Raw genomic sequence first — 12,575 nt, forward strand, 5'->3', positions numbered from 1 at the left:
CACCTATATTAAAATAGTCTAGATAAGATGAAAAAAGAAACTGTTCTTTTCTCAAAGCCCAGGAAAAAAATGAATCTTACGTTAAATGAGTGGCTACTATGTCCCGAGCATTTTACATATTGTTCCATTTAATCCTCATGCTAACTCAAGAGGTAAGAATTATTGTCTCCATTCTAATGGCAAAATGAGATTCAATCAAGTAACTTGTCCAAGGTTATACATTTAGAAAGTTTAAATTTAGTGAAAGAAGCTCGTTGTAGAAAATATTTATGCGATAGGGGAGTAAGGCATAAAAAGAATGTATTTAGTAAGCCTAATGCCAACTGGGGACTTTACAAATGCTATTGACCACCTACCATATGTCAAATACTTTGTTAGGTATTAAAATATAATAAGCATTAAAGAATAATATTGTTTAAAGATATAATGAAATGAAATAAAGATGTATATTGTAAATACTAGAGCCACCACTACATTTTAAACAAAAGAGGCATAACTAATAAATAAATAGAGGAGTTAAATGGAATTAAATTTTAAATCTCAAATTATGCAAAAGAAGATAATAAAACAGAAAGGAACAAACAACAGAGCAAACAGGAAATAAATAGCAAGATGATAAATGTAAACCCAACCACTGAGGTAATATAAAAGGTTTAAAATTCTAATTAAAAGACATACATTTAAAAATTAGATTATATAAAAATTCTAAAACCTACCTGTATGCCATCTGTGAGAAACCCAGTTTAAATATGATGACATAGGTCAAAAGTAAAAGAATAGAAAAAATATATATATATCATGTAAACACTAAAAGAAAGCTGGAGTCATATACTAATATTGAACAAAGCAAACTTCATAGTAAGGAATGCTATCAGGGATAGAGACACACATTTTATTAGAATAAGAAAAATAATTCATCAAAGAGACATAAAAACTTAAATGTGCATGCACCTAATAATAGGACACAAATAGGACACAAAACAAAAGATAATAAAAATGAATGTAGAATAGACAGATCCATTGGAGAGTTCAATATTTCTATCTTAGTAATTGAGGTAAAATGACAAGGGAACAAAATGTTATTGTTTATTAGTTGTTATACTTTTATTGGCTTTCTCTGAGACTTGGTTATTTATCAATACAGACAATAATGAAAATGATGTGGTTTCCTTTTGAACCCTAATTTGTTCCATCTTTCCTTATTTTCTTATGGAGTCAACTGCTCAAGTTAAAAAGAGGGTTTAAATGGAGTATAGCTCAGCAATCAAAAAGAATGAAATCTTGCCATTTACAACTATGGGGATGGAACTAGAGGGTATTATGCTAAGTGAAATTAGTCACAGAAAGACAAATATCATATGACTTCACTCATATGAGGACTTTAAGAGACAAAACAGATGAACATAATGGAAGGAAAACAAAAATAATATAAAAAGAGGGCGGGGGACAAAATATAAGAGACTCTTAAATATTGAGAACAAACTGAGGGTTACTAGAGGGGTTGTGGGAGGAGGGATGGGCTAAATGGGTAAGAGGCATTAAGGAATCTACTCCTGAAATCATCATTGCACTATATGCTAACTAATTTGGATGTAAATTAAAAAATAATGAAAATAAATAAAAATAAACATAAATAAAAATAGAAATAAAAAACGAAGGTTTAGCATATTGGCAAGAAATAGTAAATAGTTTTATTTACTATTTTTTAGTATTGTTGCCTGCCAGATGTTAACTAAATACAACAAGCAAAAACATATTCTCCTCAAAAACTAACGTAGTTAATGCCGTCAAAATTGTGCCTTCAAAAAGTCTATTTTTACTTTTCTCTATCTTAGTGATCTTTATTGTAAATAACATCTGCATATGTTTGGCTTTTCCTGAGCAATGGATTACTTTATTGGAGCCCATTATTTTGAAAAAGTAAATAGCATTGGCATTATTTTGCTAAACAGGTCTAAATTTGTGTTAAATGTTGAAAAAATATTTAAACTGAAAACTATGTAAACTGCTGACCAAATTCAGTTCATCATTTTTAAATAAAGTTTTATTGGAACACCACCATATTCATTTGTTTATGAATTGTGTATGGTTGCTTTCACACTACAATGGCACATTTGGAGGGTTTCAAAAGACACCATACCACCAACGAAGCCAAAATATTTATTACCTGGCACTTTACAGAAAATGTTCACCTACTTTAGATCTAGGCTGTCAAAATTTAATCAAGATGTTAATAATAAAATGTCTAACAGACGAATATTATGCCTATAAATATAAAAATTTAAGTAGAAAACCTTAGCACAAAATTCACATGAATATGAAAATCCTTATTTTTATTCACTATTAATTTTTTTTCACAAGTACATCGACACAGACATATGCACATACACACACACACGCATACATCACTCTTACAAAGAGAATTTATAGTGACCATATTAGGTTCATAATGTTCAGTCGTCATTTCATGAAAGTAGGAGGGAGCTTTTAAAATTGTTTAAAAGTAGTAGCTGGGCTGGGGTGCTTGGGTGGCTCAGTTGGTTAAGTGTTTGACTTAGGCTCAGGTCATGATCTCCGAGTTCGTGAGTCTAAGCCCCGCTTCAGGCTCTGTGCTGACAGCTTGGAGCCTGGAGCCTGCTTCGGATTCTGTGTCTCCCTCTCTCTCCCCCTTGCCTGCTCACACTCTGTTTCTCCCTCTCTCAAAAATAAATAAATGTTAAAAAATATAGTAGTTGGGATAGTTGATATATATAATTTTGTTTGTCAGATCTTCAGTCTTAGAACTTAAACTTTTCCTTTCACAAAAGTCTGAGAATCTTTTATTCATCTTCATTGTTTTACCCAGCTTGATCAACTGATGTCCAGAAAAAATTGATACTTGGCAAACTAGGAGCATGTTTTATCTTGGGATGAGAGTAATTTATCAAAAAATATGCACAAAGACAGTTCCATAAGATCACATGGATTATTGTATACAAGTCCCAGAAAGCAAACGTCGTATCAAACCTATATGAAAGCTTCTGATCTTATGAAAATAAAGAGCCCAATTGTACTCTGAAATTTTGTAGACCCACTTTGATCATAGACAATAAATTTAGCAGTCCTAGGAGCCTTCAGCCAGTATCTTCAGTCAAATAAAATCTATGGATATTTCTCTTATTCGTGTTCCACTCATTCTATCTAGTAAAGCCCCTTTCCTATTTCCTATCTCAGACAACACTATAGAATAACTGATATTTCAGGAAAATAATGATGCTTTAATGATAAAATGGCTAATTTCAAGGATTATTCTACAAATTATCATTAATCTTCATAATAGTTGCTGTCATATAACTCATTTCTAAACTAAAGCGGAATTTGAGTACATGTGATTTGTTAAACCACATGTATCCAAAACCCTAGCTATAAGAGACTGGGAAATGTACTTTCCAGATTCCATTCAATGCACCTAAAAAAGGATTCAAATGGATGTTGAGCAAGCTAACTCATGAAGTCACAAAAAAGGAGCACAACTGTCATTTTTCACAGATCATATGTTGGTCAACACAGAAAACCTCAGAGAAGCAACTACAAATCTAGTAATACATCTATAGTCATTCACAAATAGACTAACACAATATATTAAAAAATTACTTATATTCTTGTACAGAAAATTAATCAATTGGTAAAGGTAATAAAGGGACCATATTCACAAATGCAACAAATTTTTTCAATATTAAGGAAAATAATTTAAAAGAGATATCCAACATCAGATCAAAATAAGTTATAAACATCAAAAAAAATTAAAAAGAGGGGGCGCCTGGGTGGCTCAGTAGGTTAAGTGTCCGACTTCAGCTCAGATCATGATCTCATGGTTTGTGAGTTCGAGCCCTGCATGAGGCTGTGGTGACAGCTCAGAGCCTGGAGCCTGCTTTGGATTCTGTGTTCTCCTCCCCCTCTCACTCTCTCTCTCTTTCAAAAATGAATAACATTAAATTAAAAAAAATAAGTTATAAAAGGTACTTAAAATAGTAATACATGAATATATAGTGGATTTCCCTAGAAGGAAAGAGTGAATATCAGAAAGATCATCCCCATTTATTTTTTGTTTTGATATTCATTGCTCCACTTACTTTTTTTATGTTTTCAAAGTTTTTATTTAAATTTCATTGTTAACATACAGTTTAATATTAGTTACAAGTGTATAATATAGTGATTCAACACTTCCATACATCACCCAGGGCTTATCAATACAAGTACATTCCTTAATCCCCATTATCTATTTAACCTATCCGCCCACCTCATTTCTACTAACCATCAATTTGTTCTCTGTAACTTACTCTGCCTCTCTCTCTTCTGTTTTTTCCCTTTGCTCATTTGATTTTTTTTTCATGGTTTCCACATATGAGTGAAATAATGTGGTATTTGTCATTCTTTGGCTGTCTTTCTTCTCTTAGCATTATATGCTCCAGCTCTATTCATGCCCATGGCAAGATTTCATTCTTTTTTTTTATGACTGAGTAATATTCCATCATATATATATGCCATTTCTTCTTTATTCATTTAACTATCAGTGGACATTTGGGTTGTTTTGATAATTTGGCGATTGTAGATAATGCTGCTATAAACATCGGGGTGCACATAACATTTCAATAAGTGTTTTTGCATTTAGGGAGTAAATAGTAGTGTGATTACTCAATCATGGAGTTGTTGTATTTTCAACTTTTTAAGGAACCTCCATAATGTTTTACACAGTGGCTGCACTAGTTCGTATTCCCACCAACAGTGCACAAATGTTCCTGTTTCTACACATCCTCACCAACACCTGATGTTTCTTATATTGTTGATTTTAACCTGACAGGTGTGGGGTGATATTTCATTGTAGTTTTGATTTGCATTTCCTTGATGATTAGTGATCTTGAGCATCTTTTCATGTGTCTGTTAGCTGTCTTCTTTGGAAAAATGTACATTCATGATTTCTGCATTTTTAATCAGATTATTTTTGGTGGGTGTTGAGTTTTAGAAATTCTTTGTATATTTTGGATACTGTTTATCAGATATGTCATTTGCAAATATCTTTTCCAATTCAGTGGGTTGCTTTTAGTTTTGTTCATTGTTTTCTTCACTGTGCAGGAGCTTTCTCTGTTTATGTAGTACCAATAGTTTATTTTTATTTTGTTTTTCTTCCCTTAAGAAACATATCTAGAAAGAAACTACTATGGCTATTGTCAAAGAAGTTATTCCTTATGCTCTCTTCTAGGATTTTTATGGTTTCAGATCTCACAGATCTGTCTTATCCATTTTGAATTTATTTTTGTGTATGGTGTAAGAAAGTGGTCCACTTTTACTTTTTTCCATGTTGGTGTCCAGTTTCACCAACACCATTTTATGAAGAGACTATTTTCCCATTGTATATTCTTCTTACAGCTTTGTCAAAGATTATTTGAGCATATAATTGTAGATTCCTTTTTGAGTATTTTGTGTGTGTGTGTGTGTGTGTGTGTGTGTTCTACTAATTTATGTCTCTGTTTTTGTGCCAGTACCATACTGTTTTCATAACTACAGCTTTGTGATATAACTTATAGTGATATAACTTATAGTGATGCCTCCAGTTTGTTTTTCTTTTTCAAGTTTGCATTGACTTCTTAGGGTCCTTTGTGGTTCCATACAAATCTTAGGATAGTCTCTTCTAGCTCTGTGAAAAATGCTGTTGATATTGTGATAGACATTGCGTTAAATCCGCAGAATGCTTTGAGTAGTATAGATATTTTAATCATATTTGTTCTTGCAATAAATATGCATGGAATATATTTCCATTTCTTCATGTCATCTTCTATTGCTTTCATCAGTGTTTTATAATTTTCAGAGTACAGGTATTTTCGCTCTTAGCTTAGGTTGTTTCCTAGATATCTTATTGTTTTTGGTACAATGGCAAATGGGATCAATTTCTTAATTTCTCTTTCTCATTGTTCATTATTGGTGTATAAAATACAACCAATTTTTTATGTTGATTTTGTATCTGCAAATTTATTGAATTCGTGTATCAGTTCTGTCAATTTTTTGATGGAGTCTTTTGGGTTTTCTATATAGAGTATCATGTCATCTGTAAATAATAAAACTTTTACTTCTTCCTTGTTGATTTGAATATCTTTTATTTCTTTTTGTTGTCTGATTGCTAAGGCTAGGACTTCCAGTACTGTGTTGACTATAAGTCGGGTATGGTAGACAACCTTGTCTTCTTCCTGATCTTAGGGGAGAAGATCTCAGTTTTCCCCCATTGAGAATGATATTAGCTGTGAATTTTTCATAGATGGACTTTATTACATTGAGATATGTTCCTTCTAAGACTACTTTGTTGAGGGTTTTTATTATGAATCAATGTTGTACTTTGTCAAACAAATGCTTTTTCTGCATCTGTTGATATGATCAGATGGTTTTTATTCTTTCTATTATCAATGTGATGTATCACATTGATTTGCAAATATTGAACCATGCTTGCAACCCAGAATAAATCCCACTTGATCATGGTGAATGATTTTTTAAATTTATTATTAGATTTTGTTTGCTAGTATTTTATTGAGAATTTTGCATCTATGTTCATTAGGGATATTGGCCTACTGCAGTTCACTTTTTTTGGTGGTGTCATTATCTGGTTTTAGAATCAAGATAATTTTGGCTTCATAGAAAGAATTTGGAAGTTTTCCTTCCTTTTCTATTTTTTGGAATAGTTTGAGAATAGGTATTAACTCTTCTTTCAGTTTTTTGGTATTATTCACCTGTGAAGCCATCTGCTCCTCGACTTTTGTTGGTTGAGAGATTTTTGATTACTGATCAAATTCTTTGCTGGCTATTAATCTTTTCATGTTTTCTAGTTTTTCCTGCTTCAGCTTTGGTAGTTTATATGTTTCTAGAAACTTATGTATTTCTTCTAGATTGTTAAATTTGTTGATATATAGCTTTTCATAATGTTCTCTTATAATTGTATTTTTGTGTTGTTGGTTGTTATTTCTCATCTCTCATTTGTGATTTTATTTATCTAGATATTTTCTCTTTTCCTTTTGATAAGTCTGGCTACAGGTTTATCAATTTTATTTTTTTTTTTCAAAGAACAAGCTCCTGGCTTTATTGATATGTTCTGTTGTTTGTTTGTTTCTATATAGTTTATTTCTGTTCTAATGTTTATTATATCCTTCCTTCTGCTGGCTTGCGGCTTTATTTCTTATTATTTTTTAGCTTCTTTAGGTGTAAGACTAGATCATTTATTTGAGAATGTATTGCTTCATGAAGTAGGCCTGCACTGCTACACACTTCCTCTAAAAACAGCTTTTTCTGCATCTCAAAAGTTTTGGACAGTTGTGTTTTCATTTTCATTTGTTACCATGTTTTTTTTTTTTAATTTTTTCTTTGATTTCCAGGTTGACACATTCATTATTTAGTAGTGTGTTATTTAACCTTCATGGATTTACAGCCTTTATAGTTTTTTTTCTTGTGGTTGACTTCTAGTTTTATAGTGTTGTGATCAGAAAACATGCATGGTATGACTTCAATCATTTTGTATTTGGGGGGCCTGCTTTGGGACATCATATGTGATCTATTCTGGAGAATGTTCCTTGTGCACTTAAAAGGAATGTGTTTTCTGTTGTTTTAGGATGGAATATTATGAATCTACCTATCTGTTAAGTCCATTTGTTCCAGTGTACCATTCAAAGCCATTGTTTCCTTGTTTGTGTTCTGTTTATATGATATGTCCACAGATATAAGTGGAATGTTAAAGTTCTCTACTGTTATTGTATTATCGATTAATTTCTTTATGTTGTTATTAATGTGTTTTCTACATTTGGTTGCTTCATGTTGGGTGCATAAATATATAAAATAGTAGTTTCTTGTTGGATTGCCCCCTTTATTATTAAATAGTGCCCTTATTTGTCTCTTGTTACAGTCTAGTTTTAAAGTCTAATTTGTCTAATACAAGCATTGCTACTTTGCTTTTCTTTTGACATCTATTTGCATGATAAATGTTTCCCCATACTCTCACTTTCAATCTAGAGGTCACTTTAGGTGTAAAATGAGTCTTTTATAAGTAGCCTATGGATGGGTCATTTTTTTTATCCATTATGACACAGTAAATCTTTTATTTGGAGTGTTTGGTCCATTTACATTCAAAGTAATTATTAATAGATATCTAGTCTCACTTTCTTTCTTGTTTTGTGTTTGTTTCTGGAGATTTTCTTTTTTCTTGTCTTTTTCACTTTTGGGTGATTTTCTTTAGTGATATACTTAGATTTCTTTCTCTTTATTCTTTGGATGTTTATTAGGGGGTTTTGATATATGGTGACCATTAGGTTTATATATAACCTCTTCTGCAAATAACAGCCTATCATAAGTTGATGGTAGTTCAAGTTTGAACCCATTCTATTCTCCTCTCCACTTCATGTGTTAGGTATATGTTACTACGTTTTCTATCCTTATTTTGTGTGTGAGTTCCTTGACTGAGTTTTATAAAAATATTTACTTTTACTGCTTTTGTTTTCTTTCCCTATGCCATCACTTTTTTTCTTTCCTTTCCACTCAATGACTCCCCTTTAATATTTTTTTGCAGGGTGGGTTTATTGGTCACGAACTCCTTTCGTGTTTGTCTGGGAAACTCTTTATTTCTCCTATTCTGAATGATAACCGTGCTAGATAGAGTTTTCTTGGCTACAGATTTTTCCCATTCAGCACTTTGATTATATCACATCACTCCCTTCTGGCTTGCCAAGTTTCTGTTGAAAAATCTGTAGATAGCCTGGTGGGGGTTTTCCTTTCAAGTTGATGATTTCTTTTGTCTTTCTGCTTTTAAGATTTTTTTATTACCGTATTTTGAAAACGTAATTATAATATGTCTTGGTGTTGAGCTGCTGTTGTTGATTTTGATGAGATTTCTCTGTGCCTCCTGGGTCTGGATGTTTGTTTCCTTCTCCAGATGAGGGAAGTTTTTGCTATCATTTCCTCAAATTTTCTGTTCCCTTTTCTCTTTCATCTTCTGGTACTTCTATGAGGTGAACACTATGTTTGATGGAGTCACTGAGTTCCCTAAGCCTATTCTTGTGTTACATAATTCTTTCTTTTTTTCAGGTTCATTGCTTTCCATTAAGTTGTTTTCTAGGTCATTCTTTCCTTTGTTTTTTCTGGCCTGCTGTTCATTGCATCAGATATGTTCCTACTCTCATTTATTGTACTCTTCATCTCTGATTTATTCATTTTTAACTCTTTTATTTCTGTGGTAATGGTCTCACTGATGTCTTTCATTCTTTTCTCAAGTTCAGTGACTATCTTTATGATCATTGCTTTAAATTCTCCATCAGGCATTTTACTTATTTCTGTTTCACTTAGCTCTCTGGCTGTGGCCTTATCTTTTTCTTTCATTTTAGGGTAATTTCTTCTGTCTTTTCATTTTGTCTATATCTCTGCCCTTTTTTGTTATAAATGCCAGTTATGTCTCTTGTTTCTGAAAGTAATGGCCTTATGAAGAAGAGGTCATGTAGTACCCAGTGGTTGACACCTCAGGGAATATCTCTGGTGTGTATTGCTTGTGCTCTGCTGTTGTGTCCTGATCCACTTAATCTTTCAGACCAATCATATCCAGAGTCTCTCCTAGCCTTCTGTTTGCAGTGTTTGGTCTTTTGACTTAATTTGATGAGTTTTAAGTAGATGTGCTCTGGGGTGCAGGTGAAATGAGACTTGTTACCACCTCCACAAGAACTGGGCCCTGAAGAACTCTGGTTGGGAGATGTCGTTTTGGCAGGGGTTTGTTCTGATAGTCTGAGGGAGAGGCCCACTGTGCTGAAACTGAGGGAAACTTGACTGAGAATAGCAGTTCCATTCAAATACAGACATCGTGCTAGGTGTAAGCAAATTAGGCAGCCAGTATCCCACTGCTCTGCTTCCTGCTGGTGGCTCTGTGTTTATGCTGAGGGATGGGAGAAGGAAATAGTGCATACATGTTCCCTTGTTCTTATAGAGGTCTCTCTGTGAACCTGTCTTTCAGGAATGCAAAGAACATATAGTCTCTCCCCTGTGTGCTTCAGGCATTCTTCAGATTGCTGTTTCCATGCTGTCTGACCCTGGTTATTTGCCTGTTTTCTCTACAGGAACAGGGCAATGCCCTCTGGGCTCTATCTTTGCCAAATGCACTGACCTTTAAAACTCCAGGCTTTAAGCCCTGCTGTTTGTAAGAGCTCACAAAATTCAACCCCACTCAGTTTCTAAGCCAATGGCTTTAGAGAAACGTTCTCCTTGTGCATTCTCTTGTGTGCTCCTGTCTCTCTTGCTCTTCTCTGTGACTACAGCTCCCTCTTCTCCACAGCACCCATGATCATTTGTCCCCCAAACCGCATATCCATACCTCCTATCTTCTTTGATGTGACCTCTTCTTTCCCTTTAGTTGTGGAGTTGTTCTGTTAGTCATCAGGTAGATTTCTGAGATATTCAGGATGATTTGATAGCTATCTATTTGTGTTCACAGGGCAAAGTGAGCCCAGGGTCTTCTTTTTTTTTTTTTTTTTTTTTATATGAAGTTTATTGACAAATTGGTTTCCATACAACACCCAGTGCTCATCCCAAAAGGTGCCCTCCTCAATACCCATCACCCACCCGCCCCTCCCTCCCACCCCCCATCAACCCTCAGTTTGTTCTCAGTTTTTAACAGTCTCTTATGCTTTGGCTCTCTCCCACTCTAACGTCCTTTTTTTTTTTTTTTTTTTTTTTTTTTCCTTCCCCTCCCCCATGGGTTCCTGTTAAGTTTCTCAGGATCCACATAAGAGTGAAACCATATGGTATCTGTCTTTCTCTGTATGGCTTATTTCACTTAGCATCACACTCTCCAGTTCCATCCACGTTGCTACAAAAGGCCATATTTCATTTTTTCTCATTGCCCAGGGTCTTCTTACTCCACCTCCATTTTCTTGTAAACTCCTCCACTTATACTTTCTTTTAAATTTTATTCAACTTGATTGTCACAAGTTAATTTTTATGGACTACACACACCTTATTTTAAAATTGGCTTTTGCATTTGAGAAGTATGTATTGTACGAGTTTTCCTATTTTTTTTAAATAAATTTTTAAACCTTTTGACCCCTTTACTCATTTCCACCACTTGCCATTGCCCACCTCTGGCAACCAACAATCTGAACTTTTTTTTCCCTTTCATTTTTTGTTTTTGTTTTTAAAGATTCTACATATAAGAACGTAATATGGCATTTGTCTTTCTCTGTCTGTTGTATTTCACTTAGCACAATGTCCTCAAGTTTTATCCATGTTGTTGCAAATGCCACGATTTTATTCTTTTCATGGCTGAATAATATCCCGCACCAATTTTTTTTAGTCCATTCATTCATTGATATAAACTTAAGCTGTTTGCTTGTCTTGGATATTGTGATAGTACTGCAGTGAACATGGGGGTGCATATATCTTTTGAGTTAGTGTTTTCATTCTCTTCAGATAAATACCTAGAAGTGGAATTGCTAGATCATATGGTTATTCTACTTCTATTTTTTTTAAGTTTAGTTGTTTTGAGAGAGAGAGAGAGAGAGAGAGAGAGAGAGAGAGAGAGAGAAAGGGAGCAAGGAAAGGTAGAGAGAGAGAGAATCCCAAACAAGCTCCATGCTGACAGTGTGAAGCCTGGCATGGGGCTCAAAGTATGAGATCATGACCTGAGCTGAAACAAAGAGTTAGATGCTTAATTAACATGCCACCCAGGCCCCCTTTTGAGAAACCTCCATGATATTTTCCATAGAGGCTGTACCAATTTACATTCCCACCAACAGTGCATAATAGCTTCATTTTCTTTACCTCCCCCTCAATACGTGTTATTTCCTGTCTTTTTGACAATAGTCATTTTAACCTCTGTGATGCAATATCTCATTTTGATTTTGATATGCATTTCTCTGATGATCAATGATGCTGAGCATCATCTATTCATGTACCTGTTTGCCACCTGTCTTCTTTGGGAAAGTGTTCAGATTCTCAGTCCATTTATTAATTTGATTTTGTCTTTCTTTCTTCTTCTTTTTTTTTTTTTTTGCTATTGAGTTCTTTATATATTTTGGATATTAACCCATTATCACACAATATGATTTACAAATATTTTCTCCCATTCAGTACGTTGCCTTTTATTTTGTTGATGATTTCCTTTGCTGTGCAGAGCTTTGATTCCTACTTATTTATTTCTGTTTTTGTTGCTTTTATTTTTGGTGCAAGATTAAAAAAAATTACCACAGAGACCTATGTCATGGAACTTACTGCCTATGTTTCCTTCTATGAGTTTTACCATTTCAGGTCTTACATTCAAGCTTTTAATCCATTTTGAGTTATTTTTTTGTGTATGGAGTAAAATAGTGGCCCAGTGTCATTCTTTTGCATGTAGCTGTCCAGGTTTCCCAGCTCCACTTAATAGAAGAAATTGTCCTTTCTTCATTGTATATCTTGCATCCTTTCTTGTAAATTAATTGACCATATAATTGTGGGTTTATTCCTGGGCTCTTTATTCTGTTTCACTGATCTATATATCTATTTTTATACCAAGACCTTACAGTTTTAATTAATATAGCTTTGTAATA

This window comes from Lynx canadensis, chromosome X, assembly GCF_007474595.2.
Source record: "Lynx canadensis isolate LIC74 chromosome X, mLynCan4.pri.v2, whole genome shotgun sequence".
NCBI classification, from domain to species: domain Eukaryota; kingdom Metazoa; phylum Chordata; class Mammalia; order Carnivora; family Felidae; genus Lynx; species Lynx canadensis.